The sequence below is a fragment of the Hemicordylus capensis genome, chromosome 2 (assembly GCF_027244095.1).
Source record: "Hemicordylus capensis ecotype Gifberg chromosome 2, rHemCap1.1.pri, whole genome shotgun sequence".
Lineage (NCBI taxonomy): Eukaryota > Metazoa > Chordata > Lepidosauria > Squamata > Cordylidae > Hemicordylus > Hemicordylus capensis.
The window spans coordinates 401,131,645-401,142,838 of record NC_069658.1 but is presented as its reverse complement, the minus strand read 5'-3'; the positions used below and the strand labels follow the sequence as shown (position 1 = coordinate 401,142,838).

The following is an 11,194-nucleotide window of genomic DNA, read 5'->3' as shown; positions in this document are numbered from 1 at the left end:
CCAACTGTTTCTTCTGTTCACCGTCTGTTTCTTCCTGTGGATGAACCTGTTGCCAGTTCACACAGTATCCTGAGCCAGTAAGATGATTATAATAACCAGTGCACATACTGAGAGCCAGTGTGGTATCATTAATGGTTTTCAAATTGAGAGATTTATGTTCCGCTCTCTGCAAGAACCACATCCCTTTAAGAAATGGCATCCGTTTCCCATCTGTAAAATGGGAGTTCTTAGGACCTGTTCTGTGTTTTTGTTATGAGCATGGGCTGCAGGGCCAGCCCTAGGGATTCTGGCACCCTAGAGCAAGTATGGCTTTGGCATTCACACCCCTCCACATTCAGTTAAAGGGATATACTGTGATGTACAAAATATAATTTTTATTGAAGGTGGGGACACCAAAGCCATACTTGGCAGCTGGCACTGGTTGAGGCAGGGGGCGAGCGGGCAGTAAGGAAGGAGAGGACACCTTTTGAAATCCGTAAGACCATTGCTGCCTCCCCACACAACTGCCCAGCCATTTGTCAAGGTCAGCCTGGTTGTCAAGCACTTCAGCCTGGGCCCGCTGGCAAGGCTCAGGTGGTGGAGTGGGGTCAACACTCACCAGCTGGAAGGGGTGGCTGGTTGACTCAAGCCAGGCACAGCATGGTCCTGTAAGTGAAGGCCTGGCTAGAAGGGGAGTTGAGGTTGCTGCTCAGGGAAGTCGCAGCAGGAGCAGGGTAACCCCAGTTTCTCGGAGCAAGGTACACAGTCTAGGTTCCATGCTTGAGGGCTGAGAGTAGCTCCCTATGCAAGCTGCTGCTACCAGCAAGGTACTGGCAGTTGGAGGAAACTTATATAGGTCAGGTCAGGGCCACACCCTTTCTTACAAACTAACCTGGATTTTGAGTAACCCTGTCGTCAGTCTTCCTCCCAAGCTGGCTCATTGGTGGGTAGCTTTCTGGCTGCCAGGTGTGCTCTTCTCTGCCAGGCTTCCCGTGCCCAGCTGTGCCTGTGCCTGTGTGAATTCAGAGGAGCTTCTCTGAGTAGATGGGGGTTGGAGATGGCTCTCAAGGGGCTGTGTTTGTTTGGGGTTCAAGGGTGTCCTGGGTTATGGGGTTCAAGGGTGTCCTGGGAAAGCCGGGTTTCTGGTGTTGTGGTGGTAGAGAGTCCCTGGGGAGTGGCAAGGCCTATGGGGCAAGGTGCTGGAGAGAGTGAAGGGTCTGGAGTGTGTCCTGGGTTGCTGCTCAGGAGGGGCTCTGATCGTGGCTCTGAGGGAGGCTGGATGACAACAGCCTCAGGATCGGGAGCGAGTGGCTCTGATGTCCTGGGGTTCTTCCATGAGTGAGAGCTCCTTGTCTGATGGCAGGTCATCTTCTTCTACCTGGTGCTCACTGGACTCAGGGTCAGGACCAGGGGAGTGCCTGACACTGGTGCCCCCCAAGAAATAGCACCCTAGATAACCACCCAGATCTGCCTAGTGGGCAGGCTGGCTCTGATGGGCTAGATGAATACTGTACTATAAAGTGCTCTTATGAAATTGCTGAATATATCATCATCAACAACAACAATTTGTATACTGCTTTTCAACAAAAGGTTCCAAAGTAGTTTACACAGAAAAATAATAAATAAATAAGATGGCTCCCTGTCCCCAAAGGGCTCACAATCTAAACAGAAACATAAGATAGACACCAGCAACAGTCACTGGAGGTACTGAGCTGGGGGTGGATAGGTCCAGTTACTCTTCCCCATCCTTAATAAAGAGAACTACCACATGTAAAAGGTGCCTCTTTGCCCAGTTAGCAGAGTATCATTACATTAGCATATCCAGTGGCAGATTGTGACCGCCACCGGCCCGTGTGTGGCCGCAGCCCCGCTCACCCCTCCCCACGCCCCAGCGTCTGACATCAGATGCTGGGGGACATGGTCTGGCTCCCGAACAGGGCCGCAAGGCTCCATTCGGCAGCAGGTGTAGTCTAGCTCCTGCAGGGGCTGTGCAGCCCCTTTGGGAGCGAAATGAAGGCTGGCGCTGCGTTCGCAGCGCAGCCAGGAGCGGCTCTTCCCTGGGAAGAGCCGCTCCTGGCCGCCTTTGTTTAGCTCCTAAAGGGGCTCAAAGGCAGGGAAGAACCGCTCCTGGCCGCGCCGCGAATACAGCGGCCATTTAACTCTCGGATGGGGGCCACATGGCCCCTGCTCAGGAGCTAAACCAGCACCCCCGCATCTGATGTCAGACACGGGGGCGTGTCGGGGCCATGAGGCACGGCCCCTGATTGGGCATGGCCCAGGTTCTTTGTACCCATTGGCCCAATGGTGTCTCCGCCCCTGAGCATATCATTACAGTTACACCTGTGTAGCAATGAGTAAAATAACAAAAATTAGGAAAATGAACGTTAGCTTTTGCCAGTGTTTCCAAAGAACAATAAGACAGTATCAATAAGTAGAATGTGATTAGAATACCCATTAGCTTGGTCCTAACTGCAAGCAAGGATTGTTAAAGCTCTTTAGAAGCTTTTCCCTTTAACAAGGAACCCTGTGAAAACCTTTTCTGTCCAATACAAATTTGTAGGACTGACAACCACTTCAAGGCTCTTTGGGCCAATTAATTGGCTTGCTAGGAACTGATCACTATCTGAAAGGCTGTTCTGCTTTCTCAGGATAGGAATATTCTGAAAAATCCCAATTAACACATTGTATTAAATAATCTTACCTGACTGCTTAAATCAAGGGATGTGTAATATTTACAATGCCACCAGTACCAAATCCTTTCACAAATGTCCTTACTTCAATCTAATTAAGTATTTTATTAATTCCACCTTTGATTTTATGAATGATTTCAGCCCTCCACCTTTGTAACATGTAGTATTTCCATGGCCTAATTATGAAGAGGTAAGTACTTTTTAAAAAGAAGAAGAAGGAAGAGCTGTGCTTCCTCTATATGTGGCATGTTGTAGCTGTCTATGGGACCAAGCCAAACAAAAAACAAAAAAACCCAACCAAAAACACCTTCAAGGGAAAAGATATATAACCAGTTTGTGAACCTCCCAAGTAGTAGGAAGGCAAAGACAACATTATAAGCCCCATTATAATCATTACTGTCAAATCATGTGCAATCAGTCTGGGAAGAGAAGCCAGATGAATATCCTGCCGAAATCCATATTGTCAGATCTAGCTTTTTAGTAATTTGAACTCTTTGAAATTGGATGATTATAACACTACATGTTAGGCTCCAAGATGCATCTTCTACCTCTATACACTGTACTGGTGGCCTCTTTTGTTTTCACCTGAGGCAGGTTTTTTGGTGTTTTTTTTAACAAAGAACCTGAGTAAATTAATTTGTGCATTTTAAAAGGTATAAAGGCAGCTCAGTAACTGACCACTTTTATGCTTGACTGCCTCTAAAGAGGAGCTTTTTGAGCTGCAGAAATCCATTCAAAGTTCAGGGGAATACATGTGGGATGTGCCTGCAAAAATGCCCTGATGCAGGGGGGTCGAGGGCCGTCTCTACCCCACCACACCCACCCACAATTCACCCAGATCTGGAGATGTTTGCACTTAAACCCTTCTCTAGTTTTCTTAAAACATAAATTACTCAGTAAGATTATGGGGCATTTCACCCCTTTTGTCCAAAATGTCAAGAGAAGTTGAACAAACTCTTAGAGCATACATTTCAGTACAAATTTAGCATCTCTTAGGGAAAGCGCTGGTTTTTTTATTATTATTATTTTAACAAACCCATTTCCTCTCTGCCGTGTATATCAGCTGCTAGTCACAATGGATAATAATTCTTACATTAAGCTCCTGCAGGCCCCCAGGGAAATCAAAATTGTAATATCAGTTTGCTTTTTATTGGCTCAGCTCTGTGACAGTGCAGAGGCAGGGTCTTTGTTCAGCTCTTAGCTAGAGGTGTGTACAAATGGTGATATCCAGCCAGCCCGTTTGCTGCAAGCTAAGCTACCACTGTTGGTCCTGCTCTGCTCCCAACCAAAATGATTTCCTTCCCTAATATAGACAAACCTTTGACTGTTTAAATCTGCTTAGGTCTTCTTGATCAATTTGACTTAAACCATGAATAATATCACACACACACACACTTCCTCTTCAATCTAAATCAAAAGCAAGATGCCTTCATTTGACAACATTTACACTACGGGGTGTGAGGTGGGGGAAGATGTCCCTATTTTTCAAGGACTGTCACTTATTTTAGAACATATTACAGTTTCACAGAATATAGTGAATCTCCTGTATTTTAGAAATCCTGGCCCAGCCCAAGACAGTTGGGTACCCAAGACAGAAAACCCAAAGCGTGCCCCAACACTACACATCTGATCCACAGAGTTCTGAATCTTGGGTCCCCAGATGTCCTTGATCTACAACTCCCATCATCCCCAGCCACAAAACTCAGTTTTGTGGCACACCATCATCACATCATTTTCAGAACAAAGCTTAAGGGCACACACACAATAAAATCTAGTTGTTGAAATGTTACATGATTTATTTTTTGCCACCCTTTAATGATGTTCCAAATCAACTGCCTTACAGTACTTCTAGGTAGGGTCGACCCTGGCTGTTTCTCACAATCAGCAGCAGAGTAGGACAAGTGTCCTACCCAGCTTCGGGAACTGTGCATGCCCCCGATTTTTTATTGTGTGTGAGTAAAAACCTAGGTAGCGGGTGGGGGGAGTGATCATGTGGGAGCCTCACGTGGGGTAGGACAGCTCCTGTACCCAGCTGTTTAATGAGGTAGGAGGAAACTCCATGCTACCCGGTGCAAGGCTCCCACACACTCACTTCCCTCTCTCCTACCTAGGTTTTTACTCACACACAGTCAAAAATTGGGAACACACAAAGCTCCTGAAGCTGAATAGGATGCTTGTCCTGCCCGACTGCTGGTCATGAGAACCAGCCTACTATGTTGTATGAGTGTACAGATGTCTGTACACTTGTACATGTTTTTGTATGAATGACTACACCTGCATTCATTTTAAAAGTGAAGTGAATACAAGGTGCAAGTCCCTTGAATGCATATAGGAAGTGTGCTTCTGTACCTGTGTTCAATATAGCTGGTGAATAACTGTACCTGTGCAGTCACTGTATGAGTGCTGAACAGAATGTGTGAATAGGGCTACAGTCTCTGGTCTGCTGACGTGTTCTCCAGTGTAGTCAGGGAGGTTAATTCATGCTGAGAGTGGGAGCATGGACAGATACAGTCCAACATAAACATATTATAGAGTTAGAATACCTGGAAAGCATTACCAAAATGTTTTCGCTAAGTTTAAAGTACCTACATAACATCTTGAGAGGTCTGGCAAAACATAACTTCCAGAAGAGTAGCTATGTTAGTCAGTTGCAGCAAAAACAATGGAGGGTGTCATGGCACCTCATAGATGAACAAATGTATTGTAGCATAAGTGTTGCATTTGAGGAAGCAGACTGTGGTTCATGAAAGCTTCTGATACAATAAATTTGGCAAAAATTGTAGTCCACCACTACCACTGGTTAAAATGGATGTAAGAGAAAATGCCTTTTTTCCCCTTAGCCACACAGAAAGCATAGTTTCTGCACAAGGTAGGTTCATAATGCAAAAGTTCATAATGCAAAACCCACTTCATTCTACAGATGAGATATCTCAGGAACCCAAGGATTAGGGACAATTCTTTGAAAAAGAGGCCCTTAACAAAGGCACTGCAGGTTAGCTTGCACACATAAACAAACACCCATGTTCACCAGGCCTTTCCTTTGGTCATCAAAGTGAACTGGCAGATTGTGGCAAGTTGCAACTCCTGTGGCAGGGTCAAGCACAGCTGGGGTCTCATCTGAAGTCACAGCATGCCATGAGTATGCGCGACATTCAGATACTATCGGCATTTATCCTTGTATGCACAGCCCCTTCCCTGGACAAACCTATCCATTCTTGGTCTGTAAGTCTGTTTCTCTGCATCTGTCCAAGTGCCATTAGCACCTGTACACTCAGATTTTTATCTTCACATCACCCTCACTATCTATGTTTCCTTGGAACTGCCTGTCTTTGAAAGACAAAGGACATGAGGTCAGGCACATGGAACATGGCCACATTCTGCTCCCTTACTCCACTATAATAACCAATACAATCAAACTCAGTTGCCAAACTGGATCTAATATTTCAAACCCTTTCCAGAATGAAGAAGGTGGGAGAAATGAAATTTGATACCACATTCAGGCAGGCTCACCACAATTTCCACCTCCATATAGCAACTTCTACCATCCATAACTAAAAAAGTCGTAATTTCTGTTGCGCCCTCTGGTATCACTACTGCCACTCTCTAACACTAAAAGGAAGTTTGTTGCCATCTTAAATACCTAAATGAATAAAATTTATTTTGGGGCCCTTGAAAAGGCTGCTAATTCCTTTAGACATTTTCGTGGTACACTCTGTAGCTTTTGGCTCTCTGTTTAACTAAAAGGGTGTTGCTAGGCTTCAGAGAAAGGGGGGGAAAGGAGAGGCAGAACTCCAAAAGCTGCACAATATGAAATTTATTACAAGCATGTTTTCTGTCTAAGCCAAATACATTTCAGAAAAATTGCCTTCATCAGTGACTATTCTCATCTGCACCCTTACCCTGGCTAGGGAAGCCCAGCCCGGGTTAGGCTGCATGTGAGAACCGCTGAGATTGGGCCCACTCCCAGTGGAGCAGTGCCACTGTGCCCCATGTTGAAACCCAGCTCTTAGCCAGGGTTAAGGGCTCCCAGATCATGTGTTCACAGGGGCTATGTTCAGCTCCAGTGGACACAGAGAGCCTAGAGCACCAATCTTCTGGAGGAATCCCCCAGTGCGTTGAGCGTGTCTCGCAGTGCGACACTGTGTCTCACAGTGCATTGTGAGGTATATGGAAGCCGGGACGACGCACCACGGATCGTCTGGGAGTTCAGTCTGTGCTCCCAGCAACAAGCAACCACTCATCTAGGGGGAAAGTGAGCTTAAATCTGGGCAACACCAGAGGTTCTTCTGGGTAGGAGAACCACTGCTTCAGAGATGGTGTGCCCTTCTCTTGAAGGAATGGGTTTGCAACTTGGGCCAGCCTTGGCTTGGGCCACACCTTGGCTCAGCATTACACCTGGATGCCCAGGTGTCTGCTGTGGCTTGGTAGACTTTGACCGACTGGTTGGTACACCAGTTCTGCCTGTTTTTGGACCAGTCACAACTGACTAGAGTGATTCATGCACTTGTTACATCTCAACTGGATTACTGTAACACATTCTACATGGGGCTGCCCTCGAAGACCCTTTGGAAGCTTCAGCCAGTCCAAAAATGCAGTAGCACGAGTTTTAACAGGGTCTCTAGACTCATGGACTATATAACGTTGACTGATCTTGTGGAATTGCGTTGTTTACCAGTTTGTTTCCAGATGCGTTGCAATGTGCTAGTGATTGCCTGTAAAGACCTTCACAGTTTGGGACCAGGGTACCTGAAGTATGGTCTCCCACATGAATCTGTTCTCTCTATAAGATCTGACAAAGACAGCTTCTTGCATGTATTGCCTGCAGCAGAGGTTTGTTTGGCTGCCCTGTGGAGCAGGGCTTTCTCGGGTGTGGCCCTGTCCCTTTGGAATGTTCTCTTTCCTGTTTTAGATGACTCATGAAGATGATTGCATTGAGGCAGACTTTTAAATAAATATGTTTTTATTGTTGGTGGTTTTATTGTGTGATTGTTAACCTAACTTTTGTAAGGTACCCTGGGACCTTTTATGAAGTGCAGGACAGAAATCTTTTAAATAAGTATGCATATTAGGGATGTACATTTTGATTCGGCTACAAAACGTTTTGTGTCTAAAAATGGCACTTTTGGAAGTTTTGTACACCTACCGAAAATGAAAAATGCCACAACGAAGATTTTTGTAGCTGAATTGAAACAACCCAATTTCGGAAACAAAGCTTTGTTTTTTGGAAAAAAAATTGATTGCTAGCAATCTCTCAAGAGTCTCCCTTTAGTTCTTCTTCTGACGTCGGCTTTGAATTTCCCGCCCTTCAGGCCTGCAGATTGGCAGGCGAAAGCAGGGCCTGATGCGGCAGGGAGTTTCCGGAGTGGCAGGAACAGGGAGCTTGGCTTGCCGGTCGGAGAGCTCCTTAGTGCGGGCGGCGGCAGCGGGCACAATTGTCCCAAGGGTGACACACAGCCATCATGGGTGTTCGGCAGACAGCGGGGTGAGGAGGTGGCGGTGGCTGGCCCTGGCAGAGGAGGCAGGCCTGTGAAAATGGCGGGGAGGGAAGGAGGTAGTCCAGCACTGGGGAGAGAACAGACAGGAGAATGGACTGGGGAAGGAGAACAGAAGGCAGGGATCGGACTGGGGAAGGAGAAGAGAACAAGGAGAACAGAACAATGGGGAATGGACTGGGGCGGAAGTGGGGGGGAAGCGGCAGGGAGATTGGCAGCCTGTAATTCAGCTTCAGGGTGAGTCGGCTCCAAAACTGAAAATTTGGGGTTTGGGGAGCTTCATTTTGGACTCTATCTGAATTGTGGGGGCTTCGAATTTGGCTGAAAACAAAACAAAACAAAAATCCGAAATGCACACCTCTAATGCAGGTGACGCTCAATTCTTTTTCTCAGTTTCATCACATCTAGATGTGGATTGATGCTTGAAATAAGTGATGGACTGGATGAGGTTTCATAAATGTATTCAGCCACACAGAGATGATGCTGGGTCAGTAGCCCAGATGCATGGGAATACACTTGCTCTGAATGGGGTTGCACTCCCCACAAAGATCAGGTTCACAGTTTTGACTTTTCAAAGCCCTAAATGAAATTTTCAGAAAATGCATCCTCATGTATGAGAGCACTTGAACATTAAGATTTGTTAATCAGGCCCCAGTCATTGTTTCCATCACCAAGTGAGTTTGTTACTGAGAAACAGGACCATTTTAGTGGAGGCTCCTAAACTGTGGAATTCCCTCCCCCTTGAAATCAGATTGGCACATGCCCTCCCTCCTGTTCAGACAGGCATAATTACCTCTTTATTTTGCTGTGCCTTTTTAGAGCTATGGCTTGTTTTATCTCCTGTTTTGCTTTATTTTTGTAATTGCTGGTTGTAAACTCAAATTAACTGTTATTTTAATTGATAATTTGTATTATTGTTATGAACTGCTTTGAAAACAATTATTGTCAAAAAAATGGCATGCAGATATTGTGAACAATTTCCACACCAAGGGATGTTAGCCTACACAGAGAGAATAGTGCTGGCTCCTTTAAAACTATACTGAGAAATATGTCTTGAAATAACTGATCCATTTTGACAGAGGAGCTCTGTATGTGTTCCAGAAAACATATGTGATCCTGAAAGGGCTCCTTAGGATCACTAAATGAGCTTCATGCAAGTACAAAACATATATGAGAACATAAGAACAGCCCTGCTGGATCAGGCCCAAGGCCCATCTAGTCCAGCATCCTGTTTCCCACAGTGGCCCACCAGATGCCACTGGAAGCCTACAGGCAAGCATTGAGGGCATGCCCTCTCTCCTGCTGTTACTCCCCTGCAACTGGTACTCAGAGGCATGTGAGGATGGTATTTAGCAGCTATTTGGTACTTTTTGGTGTTCAAAGTGCTTGACATAGATTATCTCACAATTTCAGTATTACTATCCCCATATTGCAGTTAGGGATCTGAGAGGCTGAGAGATAAAATCTGGAGTCCTGGCAAAGGCAAGATTTGAATTGGAGATTTCCTGATCACAGCTCCTCTTTAGCTGTTATACTACACTAACTCTTGTCTGGATCTATCTAGATCTCATTTTTAAACTTCCAGCTTGATATGAGCCCCTATCTGCTTCAGAAGATCACTCAATGCAGTCTCTGTCCTCTTTAACACTATATTGAAAGTCTTTATAACTGTATTATTCCATCCAAATTTTTGGAAACCAAAATTGGGCCTTTGTGTTTTATAGGCTTAGAAGTATCTTCCACCTACTTCTCCAGTATTGTTTTCTTGCTGATGTCCTCTGTTTTATTTTAATGAACACTTTTTTTAAAATGCTGTTTTAATTTAACTCTCATTTGCACCTAGACCTTTCTTCCTTGGGATTCCTGTTTAAATTTTATCAAAAATGTTGTTGGGGTATTTTTTTCTCCTTACTCTTCATACCTTCAAAATGGCTTCGAGCCTCACAATTATGTTTCATCAGAATACAGCCTTTTTTAAAAAAGAAAAAAAGAAAAAGATATTGATAGTCCCCCCACCACCCAAGTGGACTATCTTTCTTAATTTATGCTAACCCTCTACTGTCCACTCTAGCCATTTGGAAAACTTATTGTTTTGTGCAATGATGTTTCTGCTTTTTGGCTCAGCGTATGAGACAGTAGAAGCCCTTCTCTGCTACCCTGATCTGGTGCATCATGTTTCTTTTTTCTCAAGGAAGTATCCAGCATCTCCTCAAATCTTTTTGTATGTTGTCAGTATCTATGGTTTACTTTTACCATAACATCAGTTGGAATATACTTCTAGATCACTGGATAAGTTGCAGTCGACCAATAAGGGAAGAGGTTTCCCACCCCTATATTGGCTGTCAGAACTTCTGCTCTGCAGTAACTGAGATGAAGATTTGCACTTTGTTCTTGAATATCTACTGTAGATGATCCCAGTGTAGGTCATCGAAACATAGCATAATAGCATTTTAGAGCTGGAAGGGGCCTTGGAAGTCTTATGATCCAACTCCAACAATGTGCAGGAATCCCTCACAGATGGATGTCCAGCCTAGCCTCTATTTGAAAACCTCCCGCAAAAGAGAGCGCACCATTGTTTAAGGCAGGCTGTTCAACTGTTGCACAGCTTTTACAGTTAGGAAATTCCTCCAGATGCCTAATCTAGATTGGACTAGATGGCTGTAGAAAAGCGATATAAAAACAGAATGAATGAATGAGTGAGTGAGTGAATCTGCTTCCTTCTAATTTCAACTCATTGGTTCTAGTGCTGCCCTCAGAAACAACAGAGAACAAGTCCACTCCATCTTCTATGTGGCAGCCTTTCAGATAATTGAAGACAGCAACCATATCTCCCCTTAGTTTCGCCACACTAGACATACCTAGCTCCTTCAACCATTCCCCATAGGATTTGGTTTCCAGACCCCATTGCCTTCCTCTGAACCCATTCTCGTTTATCAATGTCCTTCTTAAATTGTGGTGCCCAGGACTAGACACAGTATTCCAAGTGAGACAATTTGCTCTACCCTGTGAGCCATCATTTTGTGTCTCTCCACA

The 11,194-nt window shown here is 45.0% G+C and overlaps 1 long non-coding RNA gene across 1 annotated transcript in view; it reads right to left on the bottom strand.

The window, feature by feature from the left end:
* LOC128344718 (uncharacterized) overlaps positions 1 to 11,194 on the bottom strand; it is a 32,682-nt gene that overhangs the window by 19,972 nt on the left and 1,516 nt on the right. The gene's annotated exons all lie outside the window — the stretch shown is intronic.